Consider the following 21,912-nt stretch of genomic DNA (forward strand, 5'->3'; position numbering starts at 1 on the left):
CTCCTACACTGGACTTTTCGCCCTTGCTTGGCTTTCCTCTTCCTCTGTATAAGCGCCGCAGTGAAATTTAAATTGCGCCCTCGTGGTAGAAAAAGCAAAAAAATGAGAAATGACACAAAGCCTACATTGTCGATTAATCAGTTAATATATTCTTGATCGATCAAATTCTTAACGGTGATTAATCGTTCGTTGATTAATCATTAACATCCCTAATACCAACTATTTCATTAACAAAATAACAATGAAAAATAAAAAAATAGGGGGTTCTCTTTTTTCCTTTACTTTTAAATCTCTCTTAATTCATTTTCTCAACCCATTACACTACCCTTCTTTTGTCAATCCTGTGTTTCTATCAGGATCCAGCAGGAGAGACCAGACTCCCCTGAACCCAGCTGTGTGTCCATGAAGAGTGACTGGTCTATGGAGGAACCTATTGATTTTGAAGATAAACAACCTTCTGAAACAAAGTAAGTCAACATAATGTTAATATTTAATGTTAGCATTTAAAAAAAATAAGAACAAATCCCCTCTGAAGAGAGTAAGATATTAACAGTGATATGCAACATTGGTCTTGTGTTTTTTATCATTTTTCCTACAAGGAAAGTTTGACAGCTACAATAGAAGCTGCTTCATATTAAAGGGGAGAATGAAGGGGAGAACGTTACTCATTCACTCTCCTCTCACAAATTTTCTATCTGGTTCTGGGATTTGAACTGGTGACCTTCTGGTCAAAATCCTGCTTCTCTTCAGGTTAAAACTACCCTTCTTTTGTCAATCCTGTGTTTCTATCAGGATCTAGCAGGAGAGACCAGACTCCCCTGAACCCAGCTGTGTGTCCATGAAGAGTGATAAGTCTATTGTTCGCCTTATTGAGTTCAAAGAAGGACAGCACTATGCTGAGCAAAGATAAGAATTTAAAACGGATGCGTTTGTTGTTAAGCAGCTCTCCTCAGAAGAGGTATCAAGTCCTGAGATCTATGACCTGCTTTGGGAAAGACATTCCAGAAAAACATTTACAGTGGAGTTCTTGTGTTTCTGCCAGGATTCATCATGACAGAACACAACACCTGTGTGTGTGTGTGTGTGTGTGTGTGTGTGTGTGTGTGTGTGTGTGTGTGTGTGTGTGTGTGTGTTGATATCCGGTGACCTAATACTTAATGTTTTCTCTACAGAGTTCACCAGCGTAGGAAAGAGGTTCCCAGTGGTCAGTCTGCCCAGGAGCATCAAACAGACCTGGCCTCCATATTTATGGTGCGTAAATGTACAACACCACCTTTTACTTCAGCTGCAAAGAAAATACAAATCAACCATTCTGGTTATTATAGTCTCCATGCTGCACTCTTTAGACCAGTGGGCTTTCAATCCATGCAAGATGGATTTTATGTTCTGTTCCACGATTTTAATATGAAACTTTAATCTATGTACTATTCTGTTGCAGCTTCTTGAGGAGAACATCATCACCTTTGTGAAGAATGAGCTGAAAAGTGTCCAGAGGGTCCTCAGTCCAGATTACCCAGAATGCTTAGAGAGGCAGAGAGAGGATGAGGAGGTGGTGGACGGTGAGGAGGAAGAGCAGAGGAAGAGCAGCCGAGAGGCTTTTCTGCAAATCATACAGCACTTTCTGCGGAGAATGAAGCAGGAGGAGCTGGCTGACTCTGCAGAGCAGTAAGAGGCTTTTAAAATGTTTAACATGATGCAAAGGGGAAATGGTGGGAAAATGAGAGATGTTTATGTTTCCAAACTCTGCTGTACACATCTGCATCAGATCTATTCAATTCTTCTGGGCTGCACACACAAAACATGTTTTCCACTACTGATGAGCTGAATAGATATGGAGTGGGAAAATATAAACATCCACACTGAAATCCACTCATTGATTTCATTTGTTGTTTGTTCATTCAGAAACTCTTGCTCCCCTCTGTCAACGTCAACTCAAAGCTAATCTGAAGAAGTTTCAGTGTGTGTTTGAGGGGATTGCTAAAGCAGGAAACCTAACACTTCTGAATCAGATCTACACAAAGCTTTACATCACAGAGGGAGGGAGTGGAGAGGTCAATGATGAACATGAGATCAGACAGATTGAAACAGCATCCAGGAAACGAGCAAGACTGGAAACAGCAATCCAATGTGAAGACATCTTTAAACCCTTACCTGGAAGAGATGAACCAATCAGAACATTGTTGACAAAGGGAGTGGCTGGCATTGGGAAAACAGTCTTAACACAGAAATTCACTCTGGACTGGGCTGAAGACAAAGCCAACCAGGATATACAGTTCACATTTCCATTCACTTTCCGGGAGCTGAATCTGCTGAAAGGGAAAAAGTACAGCTTGGTGGAACTTCTTCATCACTTCTTTATTGAGACCAAAAAAGCAGGAATCTGTAGGTTTGACAAGTTCCAGGTTGTGTTCATCTTTGACGGTCTGGATGAGTGTCGACTTCCTCTAGACTTCCAGAACAACGAGATCCTGACTGATGTGACAGAGTCAACCTCAGTGGACGTGCTGCTGACAAACCTCATCAAGGGGAAACTGCTTCCCTCTGCTCGCCTCTGGATAACCACACGACGTGCAGCAGCCAATCAGATCCCTCCTGGGTGCGTTGACATGGTGACAGAGGTGAGAGGCTTCACTGACCCACAGAAGGAGGAGTACTTCAGGAAGAGATTCAGAGATGAGGAGCTGGCCAGCAGAATCATCTCCCACGTCAAGACTTCACGAAGCCTCCACATCATGTGCCACATCCCAGTCTTCTGTTGGATCACTGCTACAGTTCTGGAGCATGTGTTGAAAATCAGTGAGAGAGGAGACCTGCCCAAGACCCTGACTGAGATGTACATCCACTTCTTGGTGGTTCAGTCCAAACTGGGGAATGTCAAGTATCATGGGAGAGCTGAGACAGATCCACACTGGAACACAAAGAGTAGGAAGATGATTCTCTCTCTGGGAAAACTGGCTTTTGAGCAGCTGGAGAAAGGCAACCTGATCTTCTATGAAGCCGACCTGACAGAGTGTGGCATTGATATCAGAGCAGCCTCAGTGTACTCAGGAGTGTTCACACAGATCTTTAAAGAGGAGCGTGGGCTGGGCCAGGACAAGGTGTTCTGCTTTGTCCATCTGAGCATTCAGGAGTTTCTGGCTGCTGTTTATGTCATCGTCTCATTCATTGACTCTGGTGTCAACCTGCTGTCAGAACCACAGTCAACCTCCAGAGACAAGTCTCAGATAAATCACCTCTACCAGAGTGCTGTGGACAAGGCAAGAGTCCAAATGGACACCTGGACTTGTTCCTCCGCTTCCTCCTGGGTCTTTCACTGGAGACCAATCTGACTCTCCTAGAAGACCTGATGACACAGGGAGGAAGCAGCTCACAGACCAATCAGGAAACAGTCCAGTACATCAAGAAGAGGATCAGGGAGAATCACTCTCCAGAGAGAAGCATCAATCTGCTCCACTGTCTGAATGAGCTGAATGACCATTCTCTAGTAGAGGAGATCCAGCAGTACCTGAGATCAGGAAGTCTCTCCACAGACGAACTCTCCCCTGATCAGTGGTTGGCTCTTGTCTTCATCTTACTGTCATCAGAAGAAGAGCTGGACGTGTTTGACCTGAAGAAATACTCTTCTTCAGAGGAGGCTCTTCTGAGGCTGCTGCCAGTGGTCAACGCCTCCAATAAATCAAGTAAGATCCAGCTTTTTTCAATTGATTTGACACATTTCTCCAAACTAAGGTCTGTGCTCTCAAAAGTCTCTCTCTCAGGTCAGGATTCTTCAATCTGTTCAACAGAATCCTGCTTTACATGCAGGTTAATGTCAGTAAATAAACACCTGACCTGTGTAGGATTTTCTCTACTTACATTATTTTTAAACCAGTTGTGATGTCAGCATTTAGCACTATTTTGTAGTTCCTGTGAATTACTTTCCATTAAAATATTTTACTATTTCCATTAAAATATTTTACTATTTCCTCTCCTTGCGGAATCAGTTGCTGAAACCTAAAATATGTTACAAGTGACTCAGCTTGTAACAAATGAGGGAGACCATACGCATTTAAAAAAGGTTCAAAAAAGTTTATTTTACCCAACTAAACAAAAAGGAGAAGTGGGATGTGGTAGTCAATGAGTCAGTACCATATTGTATTTTTGGGTGTGTGAGACAGTGTAAGAGATGTTGTAGATTGTTTCAAAAGAACCAACAAAATGGGAGGTCTGGGTGGGTCCCCAATGGTGTGACCAAGCCGAGAAGAGAAGAGAGGGTGAGGGACTGGCCTGGGGCCTCATGTATAAAACCTTGCGTGGATTCCACACTAAAAGGCTACGTAAGCAGAAGTCTGGAAACCTGCATACGCCAAAAAAATATTGTGATGTAGAAAAGTTACATACGCCCTCCAGTGCACCAGTTTCCTTTTATAAATATCAATCAACTTGAAATTGTGTGCACGTGAACAAGCATTTACTCCCACCCCGTTACCTCCCACAATTAGCCATGAATGGTTAATGAAACGCCCTTCATGAATATTGATATGCATGTAAATGTACTTGTCATTCCATTCTCTTTGTATGAGAAAATGGCGAAGTCGTAGCGCAAGATCAAAAATATACATTTCACAGATTGTGAAATTGAAATGCTTGTTGGGAGGTCGAGACAAAGCCAGAGGTATTATTTGCTGGCCTTAGTTCGGGTATCACCAAAATAAATAAATAAATAAACAACTGTTTGCCAAAAAGCGAAGTGTCAGTGCCACTGGTGGGGGCGAGGGAGCTCTTTGCCCTTGACTGACGTCTCACCTCGATAGTAGCGGAAACCCAAATTAGTGGCATTATGCCAGAAAAAGAGGGTGACACCGATATGACATCAGAACGAGACGAGACTGCAGGCAACGCGCAGGTCTATCCTAAATGTGCCTTTTCTTTTTTGAACGAGTGAACGAAACCACACATTCACATTTCACACTCTTATTTGACTAATAAAATGCATTACAGACTTAGGAATAGACTTGACAAGTGTGTAATTCTCATTTTCTGACTCGGGGTATCAGACAATCGGCGCGACTGGTGGTGAAGATCTGGCTGTACGGACGGTGTGCGCCCGGCCACAGCGTCTCTGTGCGTGTGCGCCATGAAAGCAACCATAACGCATCATTACGCACCATCATTGCAAGTTCTTTAATAACCCTTTGACAGTCAGTCCAGATGCTTAACATCTTGAGTTTATCCGAATTAAACGGGACTCAGAACTTATGAGGCCGTATTGGCAGTCTGTTACAAAATGTTACAAAAAAGGATGCACACTGTTTGAGTTAACTTGACGGTGTGTTAAGGCAACAAATAAATAATTAAGTTCTGGATGTTCCTCTGGGATATTATTATTAGAGGTCTGTAATTTGATCCTATGGAGCATAAAGAGCCGATTGAAAGTGTCATAATCACATCTTACTTGATTTCACTGCTTGGCCATCAGAGTCTCCATTTCACAGCGTGTCCAAAATGTGCGTACGGATGGGTCAAAGTTACCGTAGAGGTGCGCACTTTCTCACGTCACGTTTATTTTTTATAAATCCCAAAAAGTTTGAGCCTGGTTTTGTGCGTACGCACGGTTTATACATGAGGTCCCAGGTCTGCTCCTTATATCTCCTCTGAGGCCTATTAGCCCAGGTGACAGTCATTCGCATTGATCTTCCTTACCGACTCCTCCCACCGATCTCCTGCACAGCTGTCTCAAATACCAGAAAGGACTTCTAAGATTCTATCACAAATTAAGTTGAAAACTCTCAAACTGAACCAGATGAAGCCACAGAGCCGATCACTGGGTCAACTGTTTGCATTTGAGAAAGTTACAGTTTTTGACTGCATTGTCAACTATTTTCACAGTCGTATACTCAAAAATATCTAACATGTAGCTTGTGTGTGTGTGTGTGTGTGTGTGTGTGTGCAGGCTGTCAGGCTGTCTGCTCACAGAGGAAGGCTGTGCTTCTCTGGCCTCAGCTCTGAGCTCCAACCCGTCCCATCTGAGAGAGCTGGACCTGAGCTACAATCATCCAGGAGCCTCAGGAGTGAAGCTGCTCTCTGCTGGACTGGAGGATCCACACTGGAGACTGGACACTCTCAGGTATGGAGGGGCAACGTCTGCTAGAAGGCTGAGAGTCACACACATTTTCTCTGTCAGACTGGCTGCGTCCACACTGTAGCTAAATACAGCTGTCACCCCTCATTGGAGCTTCATCCTGTTCAGTTCATACACAGTTCAGTTATTAAGGAGAGTGAAGCATTCTACAACCAAACTCGCTACCTAAAACATTCAGGTATTCAGTTTGGTCCAGTTTTGCAATCTTGAGGTGAAGCAAATGTTGTGTCGTTTAAAAGTAGCAAGTTCCTGCGGTGGAAAAAGAAAACAAAGCCACTGTCAGTGGTGGTTTATTAAAATCTTATGGATACATTGATGCCTGTGGTTACTGGTGTTCCTGGTGTCCAGTAGACTGAAAACACAGGTGATGGTAGCCGCCATATTGGTCTGAAGTAAACGTTACTATGGTTACAGACATTATTTACAGGAGTGGAGTTACCGTACAGACTCAGTCTGGTCATTTTAGTCTGCTCTGCTCCAGTCTGTTCCAACATAATGAGCATTCACTCTGATTCATAAATTCAGTGTGATCAGAGCTACGGAGCTGAGGAATATTGTTTAATGTTGGTGGATATGAGTGACGCCGATATGAGTGACGCCGTCTGAAAAATCACACATATGGAAGGTTATGAAGGTTATTTGTTCCATTATCACAGATATTATGCTGGTCTGACTGTATTTACCCCCCCAGTGTGGACCATGATGGAGTGCGGTGGTTGAAACCAGGTCTGAGAAAGTGTAAGTGTGTATTTAGTTTGATTCATGAAAACAAAGCAGCACAAATTCAGTTTCTATTTAAATAGAAATCTCATGTGTGACATTTATTCATTCAAATCCTACTGACAAAATGTGTCATCATGAAACTGTGAAGAAATGAACAGTAAATCTGTTAATAAATCAACCAATAATAAACACAACAGGTGTATTGGATGAGAAGCTGCTGCTGTATTGTGTCTTGTTCTCTCCATCAGATGCCTGTGACCTCACACTGGACCCAAACACAGCACACAGAAACCTCCTCCCGTCTGAAGACAACAGAAAGGTGACATGGCAGAGAGAGGAGCAGCCATATCCTAATCACCCAGAGAGATTTGAGCGCTGTTATCAGCTGCTGTGTAGAAATGGTCTGACTGGTCGCTGTTACTGGGAGGTTGAGTGGGAGGGAAGGGTTTATATAGGAGTGACTTACAGAGGAATTGGAAGGAGACAATACAGTGTTGACAGCTGGATTGGAGGGAATGAAAAGTCCTGGAGTCTGTTCTACTTTGGTGATGGTTCCTTTGCCTGTCACAATAACAGATCAACAGCCATAAGTTCCCCCTCCTTCTCTGGTTCTAACAGAGTAGCAGTGTATCTGGACTGGCCTGCTGGCACTCTGTCCTTCTACAGTGTCTCCTCTGACACACTGATCCACATCCACACCTTCCACTCCACATTCACTGAACCACTCTATCCTGCGTTCTGGTTTGGGTTTGGATTGGGATTTGGTTCCTCAGTGTCTCTGTGTCAGATAGAGGAGGGAGAGGGAAACACTCATACTGTTGACAGCTGCTGAAATGATAGTTCACTGTGGACAGGATCACACACACACACACCTACATCTTTATGTGTGAATAGTAATTAGTAGTATTCATTTTTATTATTTCTTTTTAATAGCAGTTTCATCAGGCGAGTGCAGGCCAGTGCTCAGTGTTGGTGCTGCTTGACCTTAGTGTAGCATTTAATACCACAGATCATGGTATCCTTATTGATAGATTGAGGCAGTGGGTTGGTGTCTCAGGGACCGCCCTGGACTGTTTTTCCTCCTACTTAACTGCTAGGAAATTCCTTGTGTCCCTGGATGGGTTTGTCTCTCACAGTCGTCCCTTGGGGGTGTGCCTCAGGGCTTGGACCAATTCTGTTCTCCCTGTATATGCTTCCTTTGGGTCACATTATTACAAGGCACGGCATCTCCTTCCACTGTTATTCTGATGATACACAGTTGTATCTCTCAGTCAAGCTGAGTGAACTATATATATTGGCCTCTCTGCATAACTGCCTAAAGGACCTTAAAGACTGGATGGCTAATAATTTTTTAATTAAGGCGTTTAATTGAGGCGTCTTTTTTTCAGGCCATGGCATCCTGAGATAAAAATATCTCAACTTTTTGGAATGCCACAAGCGCACTGCATGTCACATAGCATGAAAGCCTGAAATAATCACTCACCATCTAAGCGAAGGTCTAGGATCTACCGGTGATATTCTCCGTACTCTTGTATTTTTGCGGGCTTGGAGAGACGGATGCATTCAGACATGGCAAGATATTTTTCTGCTCCATATGTAGATCAAGAAGTAAAGCTACTACGACAGTTTTACGGCGATGGTAATCCATTATTTTAGATAACTACTAACAAACTTTGTGTGAAGTCCGGGTTGGCTTTGGTTGCTTGGCACGCCTGTAGCGCAACCTTCCGAGCCACTTGATAAAAGGATGCAAACAGCCCGTCTTGCGTTTTCCAAGCGGTTTAGAGCGCTGCATGTGAATCGGCATTATGCCTGCCTCAAGGAACCTAGGAGTCCTATTTGACTCAAGCCTTAATTTTGAGCAACATACTAAAAAGCTTGTCCAGTCATGCTTTCTCCATTCATGGAACATTGCTAAAATTAGGTCCATACTGAGTTTCAGTGATACAGAGAGGATTATGCATGCTTTAATTTAATCTTGCCTTGATTTCTGCAATGCCCTGTTTACTTGTCTTAACCAAAGAGAGGTAGAACGGCTCCAATGTGTTCAGAATGCTGCAGCAAGGCTTTTAATAAAAACTAAAACATGGGACCACATCTGTCCCATTTTAGCGTCTCTTCACTGGTTGCCTGTTCGTTTTAGAATTGATTTTAAGATTTTATTGACTACTTTTAAGGCTTTGCATGGACTGTTATCTTTCTGGGCTTTTGATCCCTTATGAGCCTGCATGCACTCTGAGATCCTCAGGCAGGAATCATCTGACTGTCCCTATGTCCAGGTTAAAGACTAAAGGTGACTGGGCTTTTGCAGTTAGGGCTCCTAGGCTTTGGACCGGCCTGCCTGAGGACCTCAAACTGGCAGTCAGTATCAGTTTTTAAATCTCTTCTTAAAACATACTTTTATCGTAAGGCCTTTTTATAACCTTTGACTTCTATTCATTTCTTAACCCTGTTGCCTTGCCTGTATATTTTATTCAATTTGTTGTTATCCCTATGGCTGCATCTGTTTATCTTACCTTTTTGCTTTTTTTTTTTTTTTTCTATTTATTATATATTTTCTTTTACTTTTATCTATTGTAACAGTTACTACTATAAAGATACTACTGAAACTACTAGTACCATTACTGTTGTGGGGCAACTGCTACTACTACTACTACTATTACCACTACCTGTCATGGTCTGCCCCTGTCTGCCATGATCTGCCCCTTTCAGCTCTAGTGTCTGCCCTCTTAGCCCTAGCCCTTGTGTCTGCCATGGTCTGCCCCTGTGTCCTGGTCGCCGCCCCTTTCGCTCCCCAGTCCTGCCATCCTCCTGCCAGCCACTGGATGCCCTTGGTCTTTCCTCCCTTCTCTGCTTCTTCCCTCCACACCTGCCTGTAATCAGCTCATCACCGGTCTGCTCGTCTGCTCACCTGCTTCCTATCAGCCCATAGTATTTGTCCCCAGTTTGCCATCCACTCTCCGCCGGATCATACACTTGGTTTTTCCAAGGACTCGGCTACCATTCAGCCTGCCAGCCAGACTCCAGCCTTCCTGCCTCGCCGGCTTCCCTCGTCGGATCAGTTCGGCTCCCCGCTCTTGGGAGCCCGCTCTGCCTGGCTTACCTCTGCTCCTTCCCTGTCCTGCCTTGGCCCAGCTGCGGGCCTATCCTCAGCTCCAGGGTTTCCGACTGCCTGCCCAGGCCCTCGCTCCAGCTTCCAGCTACCAGCTTCCTATCCAGTAATTAAACTGTTTTTTGAACTGTGCTCCTGCCCCTTGTCTCTGTGTTTGCACTTGGGTCCTCACCACACCGGGCCGTAACAGTATGATCCGGCCAGTCATGGACCCAGCAGACACACCCTCAGCAACTGGATTACAGACTATTTCCCTTTTACTTTGCCCGTCAAGCAGCCTTGTCTGCTAGCAACCGGCCAGCTAGCTTCCAGCCTGCATCTTGCCATGTGATTCAGCCTGCTTCACAGCCTGCTAACCACCATCATGATAGCCACTTGCATCCTAGACTCCAGCCTGTATCTCGGCCTGCATCGCAGCCTGTTTCCCGGCCTGCTAGCCTCCAGCCTGCACCCCGGACTGCTCGCAACCAGCCTGCACCCCGGACTGCTCGCAACCAGCCTGCACCCCGGACTGCTCGCAACCAGCCTGCACTCCAGTCGGTTAGGCTCGGGTTTGTGAGTCTGCAACCTGCCTGTCCTGAGCCAGCTAGCCCACTACCTGTCTGTCCTGAGCCGGCTAGCTCGCTTCCTACCTGTCCTGATTCTGCATTCCCTGAGACTAATATGGATCTGCTGTGGAGCCACCCTGACGTCCAGCGGTCGCCCTATGAAGGGACTCGCCTTGCCTTTTTCACGGGAAACCGCGGAGTCTCCAAAAGGAGGCGAGGTCCCCATGGCTCCCGACGCCACTGGCTCTCTCAGCAGCCCAGCGCCACAGAGCCTCCGCTGCCCAGCGCCACAGAGCCTCCGCTGCCCAGCGCCACAGAGCCTCCGCTGCCCAGCGCCACAGAGCCTCCGTTGCCCAGCGCCACAGAGCCTCCGCTGCCCAGCGCCACAGAGCCTCCGCTGCCCAGCGCTACAGAGTCTCCGTTCCCCAGCGCCACTACTGATGTCCAGCCTGCCCCTGCTGAGCTGCAGCAATCTCCTGTCCCTGCTGAGCTGCAGCAATCTCCTGTTCCTGCTGAGCTGTAGCAATCCCCTGTTCCTGCACCGCGAAAGCTCCCTGTCTCTGAGCTGCGGCGGTCTCCTGTCCCTGCTGGGCTGCAGCAATCTCCTGTCCCTGCTGAGCTGCAGCAATCTCCTGCCCCTGCTGAGCTGCAGCAATCTCCTGTTCCCGCTGAGCTGCAGCAGTCCCCTGCTCCTGCGCCGCGAAAGCTCCCAGTCTCTGAGCTGCGGTGGTCTCCTGTTCCTGCGCCACGTAAGCTGCCAGTCCCCGGGCTGTGGTGGTCTCCTGTCCCTGCGCCGCGGAAGCTCCTGGTCCCCGAGCAGCGGTGGTCTCCTGTCCCTACTGAGCTGCAGCAATCTCCTGTCCCTGCTGAGCTGCAGCAATCTCCAGTTCCTGCTGAGCTGCAGCAATCTCCTGTTCCTGCTGAGCTGCAGCAGTCCCCTGCTCATGCGCCGCGAAAGCTCCCAGTCCTCGAGCTGCGGCGGTCCCCTGTTCCTATGCTGCAAGAGCCTTCTGTTTCTGAGCTGTTTAAGCCTTCTGTTCCTGGACTGCTACTGTCTTCCATTCCTGTGTTGCAGCAATCCGCTGAGCCTGAATTGCAGCAGTCTTCAGTACCAGTTCTGCTGCAGTCTCCTGTGGCTGGGCTCCAGCAGCCTCCTGTTCCTCTGGCTCCTCCGGCCATGCCTGCCGTCCTCCGGCCAGATTCCCAACCGTCAGCCACATTTGCCGACGCCCTACTATTCCCCGTCGGCCATCTCCGCCGACGGCCACTGCAGGACTCCGGTCCTGCATTCCAGTCTCTGGTCAGCTCCAGTGACTCTAGTGATTCCAGTGCCTCTAGTGATTCCAGTGACTCCGATGACACCGTCGACTTCAGTGACACTGACTACTCCAGTGACTCCGACAATTTCTATGTCTCCAGTGACTCCTGTAACACCGGTGCCGGCCCTGCTCTCCAGCCGCCGGCCTCCGGTCCTGTACTCCAGTTTCTGGTTTCCTGTCCTGTACTCCAGTCTTCGGTTTCCGGTCCTGCACTCCAGTCTCCGGCCTCCGGTCCGGTACTCCGGTTTCCGGTCCTGTACTCCAGTCTTCGGTTTCCGGTCCTGCACTCCAGTCTTCGGCCTCCGGTCCTGCACTCCAGTTTCCGGTTTCCGGTCCTGTACTCCAGTCTTCGGTTTCCGGTCCTGTACTCCAGTCTCCGGCCTCCGGTCCTGTACTCCAGTCTCCGGCCTCCGGTCCTGTACTCCAGTCTCCGGCCTCCGGTCCTGTACTCCAGTCTCCGGCCTCCGGTCTTGTACTCCAGTCTCCGGCCTCTGCTCCTGCATTCCAGTCTCCGGCCTCTGCTCCTACATTCCAGTTTCCGGCCTCCGATCCGGTATTCCAGTCTCCGGCCTCTGCTCCTGCATTCCAGTCTCCCGCCTGCGTCGCCGGTCTCCAGGTCATCCTCCTGGGCGACTCCGCCTGTGTGGTCGTCCTCCTGCCCGTCCTCCAGAGCTGCTCCGCCACTCTGGTCGACCTCCTGCTCATCCTCCAGAGCTGCTCCGCCACTCTGGTCGTCCTCCAGAGCTGCTCCGCCACTCTGGTCGTGCTCCTGCTCGTCCTCCAGAGCTGCTTCTCCTACGTCGCCAGCTTCCAGGTCGATTTCCGGAGCTGCTCCATCTTCGTCGCCAGTATCCAGGCCATCGTCCAGACCTGCACTGCCCGTCCTGCCTCCAGGCCATCCGCCTGAGGTTTCCTGTTTGGCCTCTGTCCAGCCTCCAGGCCGTGCGCCTGAGGTTTCCTGTTCGGCCTCTGTCCTGCCTCCAGGCCGTCCGCCTGAGTTTTCCTGTTCGGCCTCTGTCCGGCCCCCAGGCCGTCCGCCTGAGGTTTTCTGCTCCGCCCTTGTCCTGCCCCCGGGCCACTTGCCTCCAAATCCCTCCTCCAGGCCCCCTCCACCCACCCTGCTCGGCGTTCCTGATCAGCTTGGTGGGACGTCAGGAGCTGTCCCTTGAGGGGAGGGTACTGTCATGGTCTGCCCCTTTCAGCTCTAGTGTCTGCCCTCTTAGCCCTAGCCCTTGTGTCTGCCATGGTCTGCCCCTGTGTCCTGGTCGCCGCCCCTTTCGCTCCCCAGTCCTGCCATCCTCCTGCCCAGCCACTGGATGCCCTTGGTCTTCCCTCCCTTCTCTGCTTCTTCCCTCCACACCTGCCTGTAATCAGCTCATCACCGGTCTGCTCGTCTGCTCACCTGCTTCCTATCAGCCCATAGTATTTGTCCCCAGTTTGCCATCCACTCTCCGCCGGATCATACACTTGGTTTTTCCAAGGACTCGGCTACCATTCAGCCTGCCAGCCAGACTCCAGCCTTCCTGCCTCGCCTGCTTCCCTCGTCGGATCAGTTCGGCTCCCCGCTCTTGGGAGCCCGCTCTGCCTGGCTTACCTCTGCTCCTTCCCTGTCCTGCCTTGGCCCAGCTGCGGGCCTATCCTCAGCTCCAGGGTTTCCGACTGCCTGCCCAGGCCCTCGCTCCAGCTTCCAGCTACCAGCTTCCTATCCAGTAATTAAACTGTTTTTTGAACTGTGCTCCTGCCCCTTGTCTCTGTGTTTGCACTTGGGTCCTCACCACACCGGGCCGTAACACTACCACTGCTATAAACTCCATTACTACCTGTCTTTTGGCAATAAATAAATGGATGAGCAAAATTTTTTTAAAGTTAAACAAGGACAAAACTGAAATCCTACTAGTCGGCCCTAAAACAAAAAGAGAAATGCAGTTTAATAATCTGGGATCATTGACTCCCTGGATTAAATCTGAGGTTACAAGTCTTGGTGTTATCCTAGATTCAGATCTAAGCTTCAAGTCCCACATTAACAAGGTGACGAAAACATCATTTTTCCACCTTAGAAACATAGCTAAAGTACGACCATTTATAAATCAAAAAGATGCTGATAAACTGATTCATGCCTTTATTTCAAGCCGACTTGATTACTGTAACGCACTTTTTACTGGTCTCCCGAAAAAAAACACTGAGAGACTTCAGCTCATTCAAAACTCTGCAGCTCGGCTATTAACCAGAACCAAGAGGAGAGAGCACATTAGTCCAGTTTTAGCTGCTCTACACTGGCTTCCTGTAACATTTAGAATTGATTTTAAGGTCCTCCTCCTTATATACAAAGCCCTTAATGGGCTAGGACCAAGCTACATTGCTAACTCCCTTGTTCACTACCTGCCTTCAAGAACACTGCAATCATCTGCTGCTGGTTTATTGGAGGTTTCCAGCAACAGCCGAAAGGAAATCGGGGATGCAGCCTTTGTCAATTACGCCCCAAAGCTATGGAACACACTACCTATAGATATCAGGGAAGCCAGCTTGCTAAATATTTTTAAACGAAAGCTAAAAACTTATCTCTTCACTTTAGCCTTTAACTAGCTATGACTTTCCAGATACAGGCCTTAAACTCTTTTTTTTTATTCTTTTTTTTCACTTTGCTTCGCACTTATGCACTGCTGCACTTCTTTTAAAATGTTGTATTTTACTTGATTTTATGCCTCCTATGTACTCTATTTTTTAACTTTATTTTTATTATTATTTTACAGTGGGTTTTATTTTCCATCTTATGTTATGCATTCCTCATATTTTTACTATTATTATTCAGTGGGTTTTATTTTCCATCTTATGTTATGCATTCCTCATATTTTTACTATTATTATTCAGTGGGTTTTATTTTCCATCTTATGTTATGCTCATTCTATGTCTATTTTCATGTGAAGATGCATTTTATGTATTCTATTCTCCTCTTTATCTTATTCTCACTATCATTATCAAGTTTTATGTGAAGCACTTGGTGCATGTAATTTCTCTGTTGTAAAGCACTTTGAGCTGCATTTCTTGTATGAAAGGTGCTATACAAATAGTTTATTATTACCACTATTGCTACTTCTGTTTCTAATACTGATAGTCCAAATACTACTAATACTGCTAATTGTATTACTTGCACTACCACTGATATTACAACTGCTGCTTTTACTACAGCCCATAATAGTACTATGACTTTTAAAAACATGATTACCTATCCTTCCATGTATTGACAACTGCAGAACTTTTGGCTGTCAAATAATTGCTTAAATATTCAAATTTTGAAGACGTTTAACCTCGTTCAAATTAATTCAACTATTTACCTTTTTACTGAAGCAAGCACACAAATTTTCTTCTGAAAATTTTGCCTTTTCTAGTTCTTTTTATTATATATTTTCTTTTACTTTTATTTGATTTGTTGTTCTGTTCTTTGTCCTTACATCTCTTGATTGTGAAGCACTTTGTGATTTTAATTTGTTTGTGCAATACTTTGCTTTGAAAAGTGATATATAAATAAAGATCATTATTATTATTATTATCAATGTTTACTAAGTAAAGTGTATTCTGTGTGTTGGGTAACTGACAGGATGTTTGTTTTACTTGGTATTTTATTCTCATTTCATCATTCCAAGCTAAACATCTATCTAGTTTTCTGTAATTGTCAGAAATAAAGTTTATCCTAAATTAACATTGTTTGGTCTTCATCTTTTCCAACAAGGAGTTTCAACTGTGAGAAAGTGAAAGTCTCCTAACGGCCACTAGGGGGCAGATAGACTCTGACTCTGAGGGACAGGGAGTGACCACCAGACACTCACTCACTCACACACACACACACACACACACTTATTGACAATATATTACTGTTACCATTTTTATTTCCCTTTTTATAGCTGTTGCTTCCCCCAACTCTTCTACTAATCCCTCCAATGGTTCAGCAGTCCTGTCTACTAGTCTCTAAGTCTGTATTACAGTTTAATAGATCCATATCTGTTATATGGCAATATTGTATGGACTGCTACATTACCCCACTTATCTTTACAGAATGTTCATCTTACAGAACAAATGTGTTAGATTAATTACTCACTCTAACCACTATGAGCCTTCAACCCCACTTTTTTGCTAAATTGAACATACTGTCCATTTTCAATATCATCATATATGTAATTTGGTCTTTCATCTACAAATATCTACATCATCCTGAACTCCTTCCAAAGATCTATTCTGCCTTAATTATCAAGTTCACACATACAGCACAAGACACACCATTAATATGAATTTCCCTTTCTTTTGTTCGTCCCATTGCGAGTTTTCAATTCAGTACTGGCAGTAACACTCACTCTCTCTCTCACTCTCTCTCTCTCTCTCTCTCCAATTCAATTCAAAGGGGCTTTATTGGCATGTGAAACATACGTTTACATTGCCAAAGCAAGTGTGAAATAAAAACAAAAAATGCACGTACATTTAAGTAAAGATCTAATAGAATAAAGAAATGTGTAAATGTGTGTAGAGCTGTGTAACATTGCAACATTGCAATGGTGGTTTTGCTCTTAAAAATATATGTACAGATAAGTAAATATAGCTTAAAATAAAAATGTAGACATTGCAGTTAAAAAACATAAATACAAATAAGTGAGAACTGTGTAAACACTGCAACATTTTTATATTTTTTTTATTTTAGAAATGTATTTAAAGGTATCTGTTCTGTATGTATGTACAGTGTGACTATGTACAGAGATCAGTACAGTGCAAATGGTCAGTGCAGGAATACACAGATCTCTCTCTCTCTCTCTCCAAATTCCAAGCCGAGGGAGCAGCATACATAAAAGCCCTTTTCCCAGTTCAGTACAAGCTTTGGGGACAGATAGCAAAAATAAGTCCCGGGAACATAGATAGTAACTTCCATCACTTTTCTGGAGGATATAAGTGCATAAGTACGATGGAAGCAAACCAAGAATTGCCTTATAGACAAGGATGATCCAGTGGTTAAGTCTGCGGGCGGACAATGCAGGCCAACCAACCCGAGCATACAAGGAGCAAAGGTGAGTAAGAGCTTTAGAATTAGTAATGAACCGCAATGCTCCATGGTAGACAGTATCTAATGCATGAAGGCATTGAGAAGATGCATGCATGTATATAACATCTCCAGAGTCAAGCACAGACATAAAGGTAGCAGCAACCAGACGCCTTTTAGCCTCAAAAGAAAAGCAACACTTATTTCTAAAGTAGAAACCCAATTTCAGCTTCAGTTTTTTCACAAGTTGCTGGATGTGAGGCTTAAAAGAGAGGGATCAATTAAGATACCTAGATATTTGTATACAGATACAGACTCAATCTTGTTGCCCTGAAGTGTAATAATAGGTGGAAGGGTCAGTGGCTTTTTCTTTGAATTTGAAAACATCATGAATTTTGTTTTGTCAGTATTCAAAAGCTTCAGATCATGAGGGGTGTGCTGAGCAGTATTAACAGCAAGTTGTAGCTGACAAAGAGCCTGATTCTGTGTAGAAGTAGAGCAGTAAATAACAGTATCGTTGGCATAAAAGTGAAAGTTTGAATTGGATACATTATGACAGAGATCCTTAATATAAATAGTAAATAAGAGTGGTCCTAGGACCGAACCTGGGGCCAAGGGCGTAGAATTGGGTAGGGACGGTAGGGTCGGTAGGGACGTGTCCCTACCAATATCAAGCGACTCTGAAATGTCCCTAGCAATTATTTTGATTGACAATAAACGTTGTTTTGTCCGTCAGTGTCTAGTCAATTAACAGATCGCGTTCTCTACTATGAGTCCCGCTGCATTGGTGTAGTGCATTGGTGTCCCGCGTCGACATAGCAACGGACGCTGTAACGAAACTTTAGGCTGTTTTAGAATGTCATTGCATCACCCGAACCATTTTTGCAGCCTGGATAAAAATTGGTGTGACACCGCCTCCCTAACCCCCCCAAAAAATCGCTGATTGGCTTTGCTATTTCTTGCTAACGTATGAAATGCTGTGGGCTGTGTACAAGAAGAGCCAAAGCTCCGCCTACCGGCGAGCATGCAAGTGAAGACTCCATCCTATTTTATATTAGTAACAGTTGTGTTTAGCCATTAAAGTTAGTTTATTTAAGCACCGCGTCGCGTGTTTCTGTGACGAGTGACGACCATAAGTAGCCTATATACTATCCATGTGTTTAGTATTTTCATAGACGTATTCATACTTGTTTTCGTTATTATTCCTGGTTAGTAGAAACTACCACAAGCTAGCTATTATGATGGATGATAGCTAACAACTTGCCTAGCCATATTACGGTGTCAGACTTGGTTGTTTATTCTTAGAGGTTGAATTACACTGTGTGTGTGTGTGTGTGTGTGTGTGTGTGTGTGTGTGTGTTTGGAAATTTGGCTAATTTGGTGATTTGCTCAGGCAGGAAGGCAGCCACTTGCTCAGTCAGGATGGCAGCCAAAAAAAGAAAGGTGGACATTAGGAGCTTTTTTTACAAAAAGTCAAAATGTAACTCGAGGAATATATTTTCTGAATTGTTAATTTGCAGAGTCAACAATAATAGTAATAATAATAATAATAATAATAATAATAATAATAATACTCAACTAAGCCATACATTTTCTCACTCTTCATATGGCATGCATCAATGTATTATTTTGTCAGGTGACAGAAGCAGTCCAGCCAGGTAGTAGCTCAGACAGAGGAGGAGAGGCAGGTGGAGGGGCAGGGTCACAGGTGAGGCCGAATAATGACTAGGTAATATATACATACATACATACATACATACAATACATATACATATATATATATATATGAATATATATATAAATTAAGGCTCTAGATGACATGAAATGGCCTGCCATAAATGCAAAACGCCTCAGCTTCCAGTGGGGGTTACATCCCCTCCGGACCTCCCCCATTTGTGTCCCTACCAATGTCAAAATCAAACCTACGCCCTTGCCTGGGGCACACCCTTGGATATGTTAAGGGAGGTAGAGGTGATGCTTTCAGCTTGCACACACTGTGCTCTGCCTGATAAATAATTTTCAAACCAACAGATAGTTTGTTCTGACACTCCTATACTTAGAAGTCTATGCTTCATTAATTGCATGATCCACAGTATCAAAAGCCTTGGATAAGTCAATGAAGAGGGCTGCACAGTGGTGCCTGTTATCCAAGGATTCGATAAAATCATTAACTACTTTTAAGGCCGCTGTGGTTGTGCTGTGTTTTCTTCTGAAACCTGATTGATAAACAGATAAAATGTTGTTTGTGAATAAAAACTCTTTTATACAACAGTTAGTTCCGGTTGAGTAATTTGATTGGACAAGAGGCATTCCATGAGTGCTGATATACAGTATAACAGCACTGGGACGCTTTACTGTATGTATCACTCTGCTTCACAGGTGTTCTAATGCAACCTTGATAAGGCTGCATTCACACATAGCGTTTTTTTGTGTGGAGAAAGCTGCCTGGAGCTTCTTGTGAGGAGAAATAAAAAGCGGATCACGACAACATCATCTGGCGTTAGCTGAGCAGCTGGCTAGCTAAGCAGCTGGTTAGCACTTCTAGCAGACAATACAGTGTTGAGCAACAAACAAATGCTTACCAGATATTCCCAATACACAGCTACACAAAACTGTAACTTAATTCGCACCTAGTAGCAACAGTGCAAATATGGATACATATGACCTTAATTATGAACGGTCGGCCGAGGCGGAAGATTGGGAAGAAAGTAAACTGAAATCGCTGTGCTAATCTAAAAGTAGCTAGCTTGCAGTCGGGAAACAGTTTACCTGTTGCTTGCAGCCTCGTGCCTACGACCGAATCACAGTCGTGCTGATATACAGTACAACAGCACTCCCTCTCGTGTGATATTGCTTAATTAGTTGCTCACTCACAAGAGATTCCAGAATCTTGACTAGGACTGACAGTTTGGAGATGGGCCTGTAATTATTTAACAGTGTGGGGTATCCTCCTTTTAACAGGGGAAGAATAGGAGCAGATTTCCAGATGAGGAATTTCATTTGAGACTAAGGAGAGATTAAAAAGATGTGTTAAAGGTGATGCAATAAAATCAGCAGCTAACTTCAGGAAGTATGGCTCTAGGTTATCGGGACCTGCTGGTTTTCTGGTGTCTAGAGGTTTAAGGGCTTTGTGTACCTCTGAGATAGCGACCGGCTTTAAACTAAAAGAATGACTTACAGTGACATGACCATCCGAACAGGTAGCAGGGTGATCCTCATCCGAATGGTTGAGAGTCAAACAGGGAACCAGAGACAATGAAGTGCTCATTGAAACAGTTAAGCATATTGGTTGTCAGAGATGTTATGAGAGTTCTTAACAATGCATGGGGGAAGCTCGGAACCATTTTTTTTTCCAGCTAAAGATTTAATAATCTTCCAAAATTTCCTTGGATTATTTAGGTTGTTTGATATTTCGCTAAGAAAATGATCAGCTTTAGCTTTTTTAATTGCAACTGTACATGCATTGCACAGCTGCCTGAAGAGCAACCAGTCTGACTCAAGATGTGATCTCCTGGCTTTTTCAATTCAATTCAATTCAAAAACTTTATTTATCCCCGAGGGGCAATTAAAAACGGCTTGCACAGTAGGACATAAAATACAACCACACAGACAACAACAAGAATAAGTGCAAATCGGCACTATGTGCAAAATGTGCAAATAAATACATATACATATGCAATATCATCAATATCAATATCATATCATAGCAAGGAGGGGATGCATAAGTGTCAAGCCAATGATCCAACATGAAGTTTGCTTATAAGTGGGGACGGGCTAAGGAGTGGTCAAAGTTTAGAAGGCGGACAGCCTCTGGTACAAAGGTTGCCCTCCTCCTCTGAGTCCTCCATCCAGGGCAGCGTAGGCGCCAGCCAGATGGCAGCCACTCGAATGCTGTAGACACAGTGTGAGTGTCCGCATGATTTGCTGATCACAGAGAGAACACAGAGATCTCAGGGGGTGCCCAATAATTTTTGAGCACGTGTTCACAACACTCTGTAGTTGTTTTCTGTTCTGAATGGCCAGGGAATGGAGCCAGCAGGTAAAGGAGAAGGTTAGTACACTTTCTATGTAGGAGTAGTAGAAAGTAGTCAGGATGTTCTTATTGACACCAAAGGAGTTGAGCTTCTTCAGAAAGTATTGACGCTGCTGGCACTTCTTCAGAATCTCCTCAGTATTGGCATCAAACTTCAGTTTATCATCAAAGATGGTGCCTAAGTACTTGTATTGCTGGACCAGCTCCACTGGCTGCGCATGGATGGATGTAATCACTGATGTGGCCTGTTCCACATGCTGCCTGGAGAAGGATACCACCATGTCTTTGGTCTTAGAGACATTAAGCTCCAGACAGAAGCTGTCACACCACTCCACAAACTCATGAAGGGCAGGCCCATGGTTATAGTTATATGTAGGGCCAGACAGCAAGGAGGGGAGCACTGTGTCGTCTGCAAAATTCACCAGATGGCAGTTGGGATGTGTACTCCTGCAGTCATCGGTGTAGAGGATGAAGAGCAGAGGTGAGAGGACACAACCTTGGGGGGAGCCAGTGGAGGTGTGCAGGAGATCGGAGTATGTGTTTTTGTCGGAGTATGTGTTTTTTTAACTGATGATCTAAATGAAAGTGCTTGAATAGTTTATCTGCCAGAATGTGAGGTTGGAGGGTATTAAAAGCTAAAAGGAGAAGTCAGCAAACAGGATTCTAACTGTTGTGTTTGGACCCTCTAGATGTTTATGTATAGCGTCCAAAATGAAAAGTTATGCATCATCAACTCCTCTGCCAGCATGATATGCAAACTGTAGAGGGTCTAGCTGTGCGGTGGTTATCCTGGTAATGTGGCTTTTCACAATGCTCTCGAAGGCCTTCATCACAAGGGAGGTGAGAGCAATTGGTCTCAGATCGTTCAGCGTTTTAGGGTTCCCCTTCTTTGGTATGGGGATCACTGTGGAGTGTTTCCATAGCTGAGGAACTGTACCGTTGGCCTGGGAGCTCTGTAACAGGGCTTGAAACACCATACCTAGCTGTTTAGCACAAAACTTCAGCGTCTGCCCGCTGATATTGTCCGGCCCAGAGG

The 21,912-nt window shown here is 45.0% G+C and overlaps 1 pseudogene across 1 annotated transcript; it reads left to right on the forward strand.

Annotated features, from left to right (window-relative positions):
* The first annotated feature begins 362 nt into the window (after positions 1-362).
* Positions 363-8,034, forward strand: LOC139920539 (NLR family CARD domain-containing protein 3-like; annotated as a pseudogene). The gene is made up of 8 exons (XR_013507425.1): positions 363-467; positions 1,173-1,251; positions 1,439-1,665; positions 1,903-3,851; positions 4,606-4,636; positions 5,933-6,106; positions 6,813-6,859; positions 7,093-8,034. The product of XR_013507425.1 is annotated as an NLR family CARD domain-containing protein 3-like (transcript).
* Positions 8,035-21,912: the final 13,878 nt, after the last annotated feature.

The sequence above is a fragment of the Centroberyx gerrardi genome, chromosome 18 (genome assembly GCF_048128805.1).
Source record: "Centroberyx gerrardi isolate f3 chromosome 18, fCenGer3.hap1.cur.20231027, whole genome shotgun sequence".
NCBI lineage: Eukaryota > Metazoa > Chordata > Actinopteri > Beryciformes > Berycidae > Centroberyx > Centroberyx gerrardi.